This window comes from Apodemus sylvaticus, chromosome 1 (genome assembly GCF_947179515.1).
Source record: "Apodemus sylvaticus chromosome 1, mApoSyl1.1, whole genome shotgun sequence".
Lineage (NCBI taxonomy): Eukaryota > Metazoa > Chordata > Mammalia > Rodentia > Muridae > Apodemus > Apodemus sylvaticus.
Window position 1 is genome coordinate 188,172,748 of NC_067472.1, and position 11,686 is coordinate 188,184,433.

The window sequence follows — 11,686 nt, forward strand, 5'->3', positions numbered from 1 at the left end:
GGTCAAGACAGTTTTATAAATGTCACTGAGACGAAATATTTTTTCTTTTTTCTTTTCACCAAATATAATATATTTAAATATAATTGAATATACATATGTGCATATCAATGAAAAATGAAATTTATTTCTCAAACCAATATGCAATATGTGCATATCAATGAAAAATGAAATTTATTTCTCAAACCAATGTCCTGAGGGCTATTGAAAAACTAAGAGCTGAGATTTATGTGTGAGTACATATTTGGAAATGAATCTATACATTAAAGTAAAGAAATACAAGATCCTTGTATTGAGGCACAAATAAACTAGCATAGATAATCTAATTTTATCATACTTGGACCTGAAGTCACAGGTGATATCTCAGAAACATTATTGATATTGAATGGCAGGCCTAAAGGTAATTTTTTTGGATATTTTCTTTATTTATCTTTCAAATGTTTTCCCCATTCCAGGTCTCCCCCATCCCTTCCGCACTCCCCTTGACTTTAGGAGGTGCACCCAAACCCACCCATTCCCATTCTCCCACCCTGGCATTCCCTTACACTGGAAAATGGAACACTCTCATGCCTGAGAGCCTCTCCTCCCACTGATGATCAGCATACAATTGTTCCCTGTACTGTTCCCATGAACATTCTCACAGCCCTTCTCTCTTAATTTTGGATTATCTTTTGGATTGTGATTGTCTCTTCTTGAAAGCTGTCTGGATAGTTGCCACCTAGATGTCTCTTTCCATGACTTTTTGCAATACCATAGTCTTCTCTGTGCCTTCTTGGGAAGGGTGAATTTCTGATATGCAGGTAGGTAAAAGTCTGTCTAGAGAAAAGAATTCTCAGTTTGCAGAGGGTCTAAGCTGTACATCCATTGCATACCATTTGGTACTTGTCATACCACTCGAGGAATATTCTCTCCCATTCCTGGTAGTGTTCTTTCTGAAATGAATCTGTAAAGCTGACACTCTGCCAACATTACTCTTTGATGTCATATTGGGATGTAACATCCCTATATCTAGGAAAACAATCAACCCCTTTTTCACCTTGAGGTAATTTGCTTTTAGTGGGAGGCAGTCCCCTAAATGTTTGAGGAGATCTAGACTCTGAGTGGTATGGACTATACTGAGGTGACCTTGACCTAGATCTTTGGTATCCATGAGTTCTGGACCGTGAACAGTAATTGATGCTCTCCTCTATCCCCCTCCTGGGGTATTGTGGTGGCCTTGAAGAGGAGCTAGAATGTGAGAATCTGAAGGACCTAGAGCGAGAAGTTGAGCCTGTTGAGCCAGACCTTGACTTCATGTACATGTGTGAACTTCTTAAATATGACAACCCATTATAGGGATATTTAGACTCTTCCTTTAGTAGTCCTTGCACTCTATAGAATTCTTCTCTGGACAAAGGAGGTGCCGGTTGTGTAGGGACCATATTTGAATGGGGAGTCTGCACTCCTTTTGCATTGGCAGGAGCTGGGGGAAACGCTGGATGAGGCACACTGTATCCTGCTTGTGGAGGATGACCAGGAGGAAACTGAAGAGAAAACTTTGGGTGAGGTACACCTGGAGGAAGCGGTAGTATCTGTGGAGGGGGCAGGTACAAAGGAGCTTGTGGAACAGGCAAAAAGCCTGGGGTTGCTGGTAGTGATGGGCCTTGAGTCCTCTGTGATCTTTCACTGTGATGTTTCCTTTGGTTTATTTGTCTGTAAAACGTTCTTTCTCCTCTTCTAATTTGCTGTGGTGGAGAAACTAGGTACCTAAGCTTGTTGGAATGTTCCCAACCTGGTCGACCAAGACCTGAACCAGCCTTTCTTCTTACTGTACCAGATGAAAGGACTGGCACCTGGCAAAGCTTTTCTTCCACAATAGCAGTTGAAGAGGCACCTTTGGAATGCCCTGATGTAAGTGCAGGAGCCGGTAATGATTTACTATCAGAATCCAGAAGGGGTCCATCGAATTTTTCTGAATGGACTGATGTTGATACTGTTGCAGTTATATCAGGTACTGGAGCCAGGGAAGAAGATGTATTTCCAGGCACAGAAGGAGCCAAGGAAGATGGATTTGAAGTTAATGAAGATATGGGGCTAGTTGGGTGAGCTGAGGAAGATGTCACTGGAATCAGAGGATCCTGCTGTCTTCATATTGGAGACCTCAGCCTAGGCTGCAGGTTCTGTTGAAAGAGTGGCCTTGGTGGTGGTATTGTGGGTGTGGTTAGAGGTAAGTGTTTTCGTCATCTTTTTGGATAGCCAGTTCCATTTTGAAAGTTATTAACAGCCTGTCTTAAAAACTTGTTGGCAACTAAAGCATCAGGAGAAACATCGTTTTGCTGACATGTTGGACATGTATGTTCATCTGACTCCAGGAGTGCTGTTCTTACACATTCATCACAGTAAGTGTTTCCACAGCAAGGGATGAGCACTGCATCAGTCATGATGTCTTTGCAGATGAGGCACAAGAGCTCCTCTGGGATAGGATCACCTTGTTCTGAAGGTGATGATGGTTCCTCTGGTAAAAAGGGTGGTTTCTCTTTCTTCCCAATTGCATAAGCCTCTCCATCTATAGTCGGTATTTCATAATTCCCAGTGTTTGTAAGCATTGCGCCTTTCATGTTAGGATCTTTCACTTCCATCAAAAAACTCCTAAAAATTCTGCTTCACTTTTTGATCCTGGGACCAGATTCCAAGTTCTGATCCCTATTTGTTGGGCAATTCTTAATATAGTGACCAGGTTTACCACAACGAAGGCAGATGTAAGATGGAGGTGGCAGACCTACCAGAGTTTTCTTCATGTAATTGACTGGGTCATAGTCATGGACAGATTGCAGCATCATTGCTTTAATTTTGTCTTCCTCAGAAGCATTGGCTTCAGCCAGATTGGCAGTCTGTGTAAGCTGTACCTGAGAAATAGATCCAGAAGAGCCATCAATTGTTTTTCTACTTGCGATGCCTGGTTCAGTTCTCCATTGAACATAGGTCTTGCTTGTAGATTTAACAGCTCTGCTAGGAATTATTCTGACAACCACAGTTGAATATTTAGGAATGAGCGCATTATTATCAGTGTATTCTTCTTTGGTGTCTGGGTTGATGATCTGCAGATCGCTATTGGCAGCTTTCAGCTTTTCTCTCCACATAATCTGCTTCTTTAAGTTGCACAGGGAGATATGGAGCCCATCAAACTTGATGATGTCAGAGGTGAGTTTAGAGGAAAATTTATAGTACACACAGGACATTGTGGCAAAGGATTCCTTGTGCTAGTTACCAATCTGACCACTGAATTTGCCAAATTCTCGAGGACAATCTTGTGAATTGGAAGGGATTCAGGTCTGCCAAAGAGGCTGGAAGAGAATAAAGGATTTGCTGGGTCAGTATAGATTAAATCCATGAACATATTTCCAAATTTAAGACCACACCAGGCATATTGGTGCCTCAATGCAGGGGGCTCATTAAAGCTCATCAGATTCACTCAGTTAGATCGCTGATTCAATGCTGTCTCTATACACCATAGTTAATTCCTTTAGGAAATCCAAGGCCTGAAGCAGTGCAGGATGCAAGCTATATACCCAGAGGCCAGCTAGGAAGAGGCAGCTTGCCCCGGTGAGTCATCCCTGCAGAGTGGAGGATCTGCCTGCACAGCCTGCATCCAGAGCTGATCAGGGCCACAGAGGTATATACCTAAATCTGACTACAAGTAAGTGGGTCTCCCCTGTCATCTTTGCTTCTGTGACTGTGCAAGAGATTGGTAGTAGGCAGGTTCTACCAAAGTAGAGGATCACGTGGGACACATCACACCAGGACTCCAACTACACACAGGAACTCTGCAGCACCACAGCAATTTGGCCCAGGACAAAGCAGCTCACCTAAAGTTGCAGAGATAGGCCTACTGGCTCACACACAGGAGGAACAAGCTCCTGCCAGCAAAGGCAGGCCCAACTAACACCAGAGATAACCTGATGGCAAAAGGCAAATGTGAGAATGTTTTCAACAGATATCAAGGCAATATGGCACCATCCTAAACCAATTCTCCCAGAACAGCAAGTCTTGGATGGAAACTGACCCCAAAACAACAGGAAAGTATGATTTGGATTTCAAATAACAGATCATGATGCTGATGAAGTGCATCACGGAGGGATTCAAAAAGGACATAAATAACTCCCTTAAAAAATACAAGGGAACACATGTAAACAGCAAGAAGCCATTGAAGAACTAAGGGAAAACACAACAAAACCAGTGCAGGAATTAAACAAAGCCATCCAGGATCTAAAGAAGAGGTAGAAAAAATAATGAAATCAAAATGCAGAAAACCTACAAAAGAAGTCAAGACTCATGGATCCAAACATCATGAACAGAATACAATTGCTGTAAGAGATAATCTGAAATGCAGAAGATGCCATAGAAAGCATCGATATAACAGTCAATGAAAATGAAAAATGCAAAATGCTCCTGACCCAAAGTATCCAGGAAATCCAGGAAAAAAGGAGAAGACCAAACCGAAAGATTATAGAATTGGAAGATAGAAGATCTCCAACTGAAAGGGCCTGTAATTGTCTTCAACAAAATTACAGAAGAAAACTTCTCCAACCTAAAGAAACTGATGCCCATGAACATACAAGAAGCCTACAGAACTCCAAATAGTTTCAACAAGAAAATAAATTCATCCTGTCATGTAATAATTAAAACACCAAATGTATTAAACAAAGAATGGATATTAAAAGCAGTAAGGGAAAAAGATCATGTAACATATAAAGGGAGCCCTATCAGAATTACACGGAATTTCCACCAGAGACTAGGTAACTCATAACTCACTCACACACACACACACACACACACACACACACACATACACACACACATATATATATATATATATTGGATGGAAAAAAACAAAGTTAAGTATGCTAGGGAGAAAACTTTTTTTCTTAGGTGTACCTTTAAAATTCTGAAACCTATGGTCTTGATAATTGTGTTAGCAGAGTCCCAGAACCTGGGAAGGGGGATCCCTCCCTCTGGAATAAGCAACAGGGGGGAAAGGTAAGCTGTTGATTGACAGGGGTGCTTATCAAGAAGGAATCCATTTGACCCATGAGATGCAAATCTGAGTATGTTTTCTGCAACTTACAAGAATCTTTTATGTTTACAAAATAGATAAATTATAGAAATGGTAATTGTAGTATGTTTTGAAATACACATTTTAGGTAAGGGTACTAAATACTATATTGTGTTATAGTAGAGGCTTGGTAAAGAGTATTTGTGAAAACCATGAGCCTTCTTTATGGTGAGCTCAGTGCAGACAAAAACCTTGCTTGGAGCAGAGCATTGAGAGGGTCTTTCCCCTTCTATTCAGAAGAATCAATATGTACATTTAGGACAATGACAAACATCTTTAAGTCTATAGATAAGAGAGAACCGAAAGATGCTTAACAACTTGAACTTATGAGTATGATAGTAGACAATATAGTGGTAAGTTTTACCAGAGTTAAGCGAATAATTCATTAGAACTCCATTGACTAATGTTAAAACTCTGAACTATTGAAGTCCTAATATAATGGTAGCATACAGAGGGGAATAAATCTGAAGACATTTTGTTCCTTTCATGGATGTCAAACCACTTTTCTATCACCATCAGAGTTATTCCACATCCTTCAACCTTCACAACTGGCATTTACCAAGGTCAAAACATTATCTTGGACCCTAAAAACATTTTTTTTAAATCCTCATAACTTAAGGTTTCATATCCTCACACCTTGCAGAAAGTTTACTTCTTTTTCCTATCCAATTATTTACTATGAGATAAGGGTGGTTATTCACTGGGAGCAGTCAATGTAAAGTGAAATCCTTTAGATAGGGGAATACCAAAAATCTACATCTGAATCCTGTTTATCTGTAACATGAAGCCTTCCAGCAAGTCAAACCTGATATCCTCTCTAATTACAGATCTGGTAAATTAATTAGCTAATGAAGCTAATGAATTGACTAATGAGCTCACACATTGGTTGATTACCTTGGGGTAAGGAGCTTTTTTCTTGTTGTCCTCTAGCTGTCAAGCTACAGTTAGCTTAGCTGTCAATGTGATCAGAGACCTGAGGAGGATAAATTATAATCCATATGCTGGATATTAATTAAAATGACAGATTAATTCACAGCTGCTACCTAAACAGCTCTCCCCCATTCCTGTGACCTCCATTGCATCATGGCAAATGCAGTCAGTCCATCAGGCCCAGAAGATGACAAGCTCTGTCATTTTCCCTGTGGAGGAGGAACATGGGAGAGGACAATCAACCCTACGGGTGGTCCCTGCTTGTCCATAGTTCAGGCCAGGCCCTGACAGAAGGCAACCATTGGGTCTGTCTTGCCTAATGATGGGGGTATTACAATCCAGTTTAGTTTTTTATTGCTGTGTCCAAAGTTCTTGGAGACCATGGGGGAGGTCACCATTAGCATTTGGGAGTGTATCTGTCATAGTAAGTTTAAACATTTAATGCCACATTCAGTAGATCTCTGGCAGATTTTAAGGCTAGTACTTATAAAGTATATCTGGGTTTAAAAAAAACTTATATCTGTTCCTAGTTATCAGCTCTAAACTGTACCTAGGTAAGGTAAAACAGGAGGTTAAAAAAGCTTATCGCAATTAAGTATATCAGTTCCTAGTATGACTTTTAATATAATTTTGAGCTCATTAAATGATATAGTCACTCATAAGGTTACTGACTATCAACTTGTATTTAATTATAGTAGTTTTATGAGACTTGGACTGTTAGAGTAGCTTTTGAGACTAGAACCTGTTAGGCTTAAGCTTTAAAAAAAATCATGATTTTTGAATTGAACCTCTTCTAGTATCAGTAAAAAATCTTTTAATCAATAAACATAGTCCATAAAGAGGCTGGAAATGTTTTGACTTTTATATAGTATATCACTATAAAAATCTATAGCTTATAGACATCTTAGGGCTATATGATAGCTTAATAACATAAGTAAAAAACAAGGCCAAACATATTTTTTATTCGATATATTTTTATTTACATTTCGAATGATTTCCCCTATTCTAGCCCCCCACTCCCCGAAAGTCCCATAAGCCCCCTTCCCTCCCCGTGTTCTCCCACCCTCCACTTCCCACTTCTTTGTTCTGGTTTTTCCCTATACTACTTCACTGAGTCTTTCCAGAACAAGGGGACACTCCTCCATTTTTCTTGTACCACATTTGATGTGTGGATTATGTTTTGGGTATTCCAGTTTTCTAGGTTAATATCCACTTATTAGTGAGTGCATACCATGATTCATCTTTTGAGTCTGGGTTATCTCACTTAGTATGATGTCCTCCAGCTCCATACATTTGCCTAAGAATTTCATGAATACATTGTTTCTAATGGCTGAATAGTACTCCATTGTGTATATATAACCACATTTTTTGCATCCACTCTTCTGTTGAGGGATACCTGGGTTCTTTCCAGCTTCTGGCAATTATAAATAGGGCTGCTATGAACATAGTGGAACATGTATCCTTATTACATGCTGGGGAATCCTCTAGGTATATGCCCAGGAGTGGTATAGCAGGATCTTCTGGAAATGAGGTGCCCAGTTTTCTGAGGAACCACCAGACTGATTTCCAGAGAGGTTGTACCAATTTGCAACCCCACCAGCAGTGGAGGAGTGTTCCTCTTTCTCCACATCCTCGCCAACACCTGCTGTCTCCTGAGTTTTTAATATTAGCCATTCTGACTTGGTGAAATCTCAAGGTTGTTTTGATTTGCATTTCCCTGATGACTAATGAAGTTGAGCATTTTTAAAGATGTTTCTCCACCATCCGAAGTTCTTCAGGTGAGAATTCTTTGTCTAACTCTGTACCTCATTTTTTAATAGGGTTATTTGGTTTTCTGTGGTCTAACATCTTGAGTTCTTTGTATATGTTGGATATTTTCCCTCTATCTGATGTAGGGTTGGTGAAGATCTTTTCCCAATTTGTTGCTTGCCAATTTGTCCTTTTGATGGTGTCCTTTGCCTTGCAGAAACTTTGTATTTTATGGGGTCCCATTTGTCAATTCTTCATCTTAGAACATACGCTATTGGTGATCTGTTCAGAAAGTTTCCCCCTGTACAGATGTCCTCAAGGGTCTTCCCCAGTTTCTTTTCTATTAGCTTCAAAGTATCTGCCTTTATGTGGAGGTCCTTGATCCATTTGGAGTTGACCTTAGTACAAGGAGACAAGGATGGATCAATTCGCATTCTTCTGCATGCTGACCTCCAGTTGAACCAGCACCATTTGTTGAAAAGGCTATCTTTTTTCCATTGGATGTTTTCAGCCCGTTTGTCGAGGATCAAGTGGCCATAGGTGTGTGGGTTCATTTCTGGATCTTCAATCCTGTTCCATTGATCCGCCTGCCTGTCACTGTACCAATACAATGCAGTTTTTAACACTATTGCTCAGTATTATTGCTTGAGGTCAGGGATACTAATTTCCCCAGAATTTCTTTTGTTGTTGAGAATAGTTTTAGCGATCCTAGGTTTTTTGTAATTCCAGATAAATTTGAGAATTGCTCTTTCTAACTCTATGAAGAACTGAGTTGAGATTTTTATGGGTATTGCATTGAATCTGTATATTGCTTTTGGCAAAATGGCCATTTTAACTATATTAATCCTGCCAATCCATGAGCATACAAGGTTTTTCCATTTTTTGAGGTCTTCTTCCATTTCCTTCTTTAGAGTCTTGAGGTTCTTGTCATACAGATCTTTCACTTGTTTGGGAAGAGTCACCCCAAGGTACTTTTTACTGTTTATGGCTATTGTGAAGGGTTTCATTTCCCTAATTTCTTTCTCAGCTGGCTGATACTTTGAGTATAGGTAGGCTACTGATTTGCTCAAGTTGATTTTATAACCTGCCATGTTGCTGAAGTTGTTTATCAGCTGTAGGAGTTCTCTAGTGGAGTTTTTTGGGTGACTTAGGTAGACTATCATATAATCTGTAAATAGTTTGACTTCTTCCTTTCCAATTTGTATCCCTTTGACCTCCTTATGTTGTCTAATTGCCTGAGCTAGTACCTCAAGTACAATATTGAAAAGATAAGGAAAAAGGGGGCAACCCTGTCTGGTCCCTAATTTTAGTGGGATTGCTTCAAGTTTCTCTCCATCTAGTTTGATGCTGGCTACCAGTTTGCTGTATATTGCTTTTACTATGTTTAGGTATGGGCCTTGAATTCATATTCTTTCCAAGACTGTAAATTTGAAAGAATGCTGAATTTTGTCAAATGATTTTTCAACATCCAATTAAATGACCATGTTGTTTTTTCTTTGAGTTTGTTTCTATAGTGGATTGGATTGATGGGTTTCCGTATATTGAACCAACCCTGCATCCCTGGAATAAAGCCTACATGACCATGGTGGATGATCATTTTTATGTGTTCTTGGATTCAGTTGGCAAGAATTTTATTGAGTGTTTTTGCATCGATATTCATAAGGGAAATTGGTCTGAAGTTCTCCTTCTTTGTTGGATCTTTGTGTGGTTTTTCTATCAGCATAATTGTGACTTCATAGAAGGAATTGGGTAGTGTTCCTTCTGTTTCTATTTTGTGGAATAGTTTGAAGAATATTGGTCTTAGGTCTTCTTTGAAGGTCTTAAGAATTCTGCACTGAAACCATCTGGACCTGTGCTTCTTGTTCTTCTTCTTCTACTTTTTTTTTGTTTGGAAGACTTTCTATGACCCCTTCTATTTCTTCATGGGTTATGGGACTGTTTAGATGATCTATTTGATACTGATTTAATTTTGGTATTTGGTATCTGTCTAGGAAATTGTCCATTTCCTCCAGATTCTCCAGTTGTGTTGAGGATATGATAAATTTGGATTTCCTCAGTTTCTGTTGTTATATCCCCTTTTCATTTCTAATTTTGTTAATTTGAATACTTTCTCTGTGTCCTTTGGACAGAATGGCTAAGGGTTTACTATCTGGTTGATTTTCACAAAGCACCAGCTCCTGGATTCATTGATTCTTTGTATGGTTCTCTTTGTTTCCACTTGATTGATTTCAGCCCTGTGTTTGATGATTTCCTGTCTTCTACTCCTCCTGGGTGAATTGGCTTCTTTTTGTTCCAGGGCTTTCGGTCTGTCATTAAGCTGCTCGTGTATGCTCTCTCCATTTTCTTTTTGGAGACACTCGGGGCTATTAGTTTTCATCTTAACACTGCTTTCATTGTGTCCCAAAGATTTGGGTATGTTGTGCCTTCATTTTCATTAAATTATCAAAAGTCTCAGATTTCTTTCTTTATTTCTTCTTTGGCCAAGGTGTCATTGAGTAGAGTATTCTTCAGCCTCCATGTGTATGTGGGCTTTCTGCTGTTTTTCTTGCTATTGAAAACCACTCTTACTCCATAGTGATCTGATAGGAGGCATGGGATATTTTGACATATGTCTTTGTCTTAGGATTTCCATTTCCATGACACAGGCAACTCTTGTACAGGACAACATTTAATTGGAGCTGGCTTACAGAAATTTAGTTCATTATCATCATGTCAGGAAACATGATGGCAGCATCGAGGCAGACATAGTGCTAGGGGAAATGAGAGTTCTAAATCTTGATCCAAATGCAGCCAGGAAAAGAGTCTTCTTAAGGCAGCCAGCAGGAGGTGCTCTTCAATACTGGATAGAGATTAAGCCTTGAAGCCCTCCAAAGTCTGCCTACACAGTGACTCACTTCTTCCAACAATGCCACACATATTCTAACAAGGCCACACCTCCTAACAGTGCCAGTTTCCATGGTCCAAGAATATGCACACCATCACATTCCACTCCCTGGCCCCCAGAGGCTTGTTCATACACAGGAGTCTATGGGGACTGTCCTAGTTTGGGTTTCATTGCTGTGAAGAGACACCATGAGCATATAAACTCTTATAAAAGGCAACATTTAATTGGGGCTGATTTTCAGGATCAGAATTTCAGTCCATTAACATCATGGCAGTAAGATCAAGGCATCAAGGCAGATATTGTGATGTAGGAGCCAAGTGTTCTGTATCTTGATCCAGCTGCACCAGGAGAGACTGGCTTCCAGGGGGCTAAGAGAAGTATCTCAAATCCCATCCCTATAGTAACACTCTTCCTCCAACAGATCACACCTCCTAATAGTGCCACTCCCTAGGCTAAGCATATTTAAACAAGCATAGGGACCATACCTGGCCACAACATAAAGCAAAAATACATTTAGTCCAACTTCAAAAGTCTCACTACTCTATCATAGCCTCAACAAGTTTAAAAGTCTAAAGTTCAAAGTCTGTTCTGAGATTCATTCAATCACTTAACTGTGATCCCCTATAAAATATTGCATTCTGGAATATACATTGCCTTCTTAGAATCAAGACACCTGCAGTTACTTGATATTTGACGAAGGAGCTAAAAACATCCAGTGGGAATAAAAGACAGAATTTTTAGCAAATGGTGCTGGATCAACTGGAGGTCGGCGAGCAGAAAAATGCAAATTGACCCATTCTTATCTCCTTGCTCAAAACTCAAGTCCAGTGGATCAAGGACCTCCACATGAAACCAGATACACTGAAACTTATAGAGTAGAAAGTGAGGAAGAAACTTGAACACATGAGCACAGGGGAAAATTTCCTGAATAGAATACCAATGGCTTATGCTCCAAGAACAAGAATCAACAGATGAGAATTTTCACCTGAAGAATTTTGAATGGCTGAGAAGCACCTCTAAAAAATGTTCAACAT

The 11,686-nt window shown here is 39.7% G+C and overlaps 1 pseudogene; it reads right to left on the reverse strand.

Moving 5' to 3' along the window:
• Positions 1–561: 561 nt before the first annotated feature.
• On the reverse strand, positions 562–3,215 carry LOC127664981 (E3 ubiquitin-protein ligase RBBP6-like; annotated as a pseudogene).
• Between the last annotated feature and the right edge of the window lie 8,471 nt (positions 3,216–11,686).